At 36.2% G+C, this 3,847-nt stretch overlaps 1 pseudogene; it reads left to right on the forward strand.

Annotated features, from left to right (window-relative positions):
- Positions 1–2,585: 2,585 nt before the first annotated feature.
- Positions 2,586–3,548, forward strand: LOC149179612 (UDP-glycosyltransferase 73C3-like; annotated as a pseudogene).
- Positions 3,549–3,847: the final 299 nt, after the last annotated feature.

A 3,847-nucleotide genomic window follows, 5' to 3' on the forward strand; every position in this document is an offset into this window, starting at 1 on the left:
ATTAGATAATAATATATAGTTTAGCCTGTCCACCTTGGGAAGAGGCCAAATAAGATGTTGAAATCCAATGTCAAAGGGATTAAGCACATGGCAATGAAATACAAGGATAAAACACTCACATAAATCAATACAAACTAATGTAAAAAACAACATTCTGATTACTATAGTTCCATGCCAGATGACAGGGACTAATAAAGAAATTAAACATAAAATATTGACTTGTTGTGATCATTTTAATATGATATATTATGTGTAAGATGTAAAAACTTGTTTTTTAATTTTGTTAGAATTAGGGTAAGAAAATATTTTCAAGCATGTAATCATGTATCAATGTAAGTGTATAAAGGCCCAATGCATACAATTCTATATAATGTTTAAGGTTCTAAGAAGACAACAAAGGTTTTAAGAAGGCAACAAAGTGATGCTTTAGTTTTGGTCACCTTTAATTTTTCTTGGAGATTTACTACCCTCTAAATGTTGACAACTCATGCTTTTGGCGATATAAATAACTAGTATGATGGTTTGTCTAGTGGAGAAAGATATTTGGTCTAATGGAGAAATTAAAACTTAAGTATTTTATGTTTGTAGGTTTATGAAGATAAATTTGTAGGTTTCATCATAGGCATCAATGCATGTAAAGTGAGGATAAGATAAAAAGTTCATATTTTTAGTATATTTGAAGCTAATGGCTCCTTGGTGGTGTAGTAGTGTGATTAAATTGGTGATGGCAATAACCAAGTTTGCTTGGTGTCATTTTAGTTGGAATTCTTATCCTTTTTAGAAAATTACTTGAATTTTAGTATACGATATCCCGCGTGGTTGGGATGGTGCACTGATAGCCTCCGCACCCGGGATCGACCCACTGAACATGCTGTGTTGCCGTCAATGTGATGCAACTATTGTAATCATTTGTAAATATTGTGAATATTGTATATATGGGGTTAATATAATGCTTCTTCTAAGGGTCTTACCCCCCCATTTAAAAAAATAAATAACATGTCTTATAAATGGTATCTATGGTAGCAATATTTACTTTATTTCTATGATTCTCAAACACTGATAACCTCTTCTTCTTTGTTTTTTATTGATGATAATAATTGTCTTCCACCAGTAATAGGTATCATGATATTCAATTCTAACGTGAAATCAAATTAGTTTTCTTGCAAATCTTCTATGTCTTTTTATGAGATGTCTCATAATGTTTTTGATATGGGTTGTTTGGTTGTAAAAGAGGGATCAAAGGGAGGTTAAGAGGGAATAATTTAATGACATGTTAGATGATAGAACAGGTACATCGATTGTAGGTACACAATTAGTTCCATACTTGTGCATGGATAACTTTAGATATTAATGGCTAGTTTTATCCTCCTTTCAAAGAAGAATGGTAAGATCAAGGAGAGCGTGGTATGTAAACTACTTGAGCTTTCCTCATTAATCATTTCACTAGTAGGCAAGGGTAATGTGATTTTTTCCTACGGTATAGTCACTCTATATACATAGGTAAGTCAATATAAACAATTAATTAGAGACACATGCAACAAAGTTGATCACAAAATAGAGCAACAATAGCCACATGAAGAAAATCTAAAAGAATGTCACAAGAAGAATAAGGCGAACAAGAAGGATGATGTGACAAAAGAAATCAACCTCAAAGAACTTGGATATGGTTCTTGAAAATTACCAAAAGAAAAAGTGATAGCCTTATTAAAATGATATAATATTGTGCTTAGATTACATAGAGTTTGATAAATTTTAGAGTATAAAAAATGTGTCTAAAACTCCAAAATAAATAAAAAATTAATTTCTAAAATATATATCTATATATATATATATAGATATATATAATTTATTTTCTCATTCTAATAAATAACAAAAGCATTACCTACATTCCATTATGATTGACTTCTTAATAATAATGTTGACTAATAAAAAAAATTAATAAAATATGTTAGTAAAAAATAAATATACATAAAACATTTTATATAATTAATAAAATAATCCTTTATCACTGCACCCAATTGATGGTACAGTATAAGGGATGGATATAATTCGCTGGTAGTAGTAGGTACCCTTTATGACGTTGGTATATTGAAACTAACGTCAAAGCCTATTTCCAAATCTATAGATCCATTAATGCTCTCACCTGTCGCAACTCTGGATTCACCAAGATGCATACATGGTATGGATGGCAACCATAAAAAGATTTGACAGCATCTGGCAGCCTCCGTGCGATAGTCAAACATTTTTCTGGCTTCCAACACTTTCCCAGCTCAACTCTATTTCCGGGTAGCTCAGTAGCTCTGACTCCCATTAATGCACATCGCCCAGATATTTGTTGTAGCAACAGTCCCTCTATTTCAAATTTTAGATTTGAGTTTTGAGCAGGATGCACCATTGTATACGATACATATACGATTGAATTCTGAAAACGCTCCAAACATTGAAATTTGAATTTCATAGCGCGCTCAAATTTTTGAAATGAACTGATGACATAACCATTGTTGGGTTTCCACCATGGTTTTTGTGTTAGCAGCGCTGAAGTTTCATGAAGTTTGCGGTGAAAGTATCAAAACATTTCTAAACGAATGCCTCCGCCTCTTCCTCCTCCTCCTGGTTTGAGGTCCCAATCCCCGCCGTGGATGAACGGGGTCGAAGACTGCGTGGGAATTTTGCTCAACACATGCTGGGAGCTAGAGTTTCCGTTCATCGAATACACAAAAAAGGAGATAGAGAAGCCCATCTGGGTAGTAGGGCCTTTTCTGCCCTTCTCTTCTTTCTAGAATCAATCAGAACCATGTACTGCTATAACGCATGATAGCGCCATCCGCAACAGGAAGAGCAGTATCAATGAAGACCGATGTATGGAATGGTTGAATTCCAAGGCGCTTGCATCAGTTCTCTATGTTTCTTTCGGCAACATAGTCGGTCCCTCCGATGAAGAGATGACAGAGCTCACTCTTGGATTGGAAGCTGCCCAGAAGCCATTCATTTGGGTTTTACAGAACCATCGCCGTCCTCCTCTTCCTCATCCTGATCCTCGCCCTCATGATCATCAGGGTAGTAATGGCGGAGGAGGAGAGTACATGCTTCTAGAGGGCTTCGAAGGTCGAATCGAGGGATTGGGTTTGATAATCTGTGGTTGGGCGCCTCAGTTGCTCATACTCTCTCATCCCTCCTCGGGAGGATTTCTCTCGCACTGTGGATGGAATTCTACTATCGAAATCATCATCCAGGGCGTTCCTATCTTGGCATGGCCCATGAGAGGAGATCAACATTACAATGCCAAAATGTTGGTTAATCACCTCCTGGTTGCTGCCATGATCGACCGGCCAACCCAGGAGGGATGGATGAGCAGGAAGGAAATTGGTAATGGAGTGACGTTGTTGATGGATAGCGAGCATGGAATCCAAATGAGAGAAAGAGAAACGTCTCTTAAACTCAAGTTGGGCTCTAGCTGCCCCTCATCGTCTGAAGCAGTATTAGACATGTTTGTTAATCACCTTTTACCAAATCAGTCTGAAGTTCTTGAAAGGAACATAATTGTGTAGTGCTGAAGTTATCACGATGGCCAAAACAATGAAATGAGCAGAGGCCCTAGAATAAAATGCCCAACGTGCAAGTGCAGAAATTGGGAAAACAATGAAATGGGAGGCCATATATTGTTCACCCATTTTACTGATGTAAAGGTTGTGATGTGGGACCCGCATCATAATGCCCAGATGATTTTGTAATGAAGTTTTGGTTGCGAATTCAACTTAAAGAGGTTTTACAATTTCATTATATGACCGAAGAATGTGATATTATGTTTCTCAATTTCATTATTCTACAGAACGATGTGATTTTATTG

Source organism: Pinus tabuliformis, chromosome 3_2 (assembly GCF_031772625.1).
Source record: "Pinus tabuliformis cultivar Carrire ecotype Pingquan chromosome 3_2, CPIR1, whole genome shotgun sequence".
Taxonomy (NCBI): Eukaryota; Viridiplantae; Streptophyta; class Pinopsida; order Pinales; family Pinaceae; genus Pinus; species Pinus tabuliformis.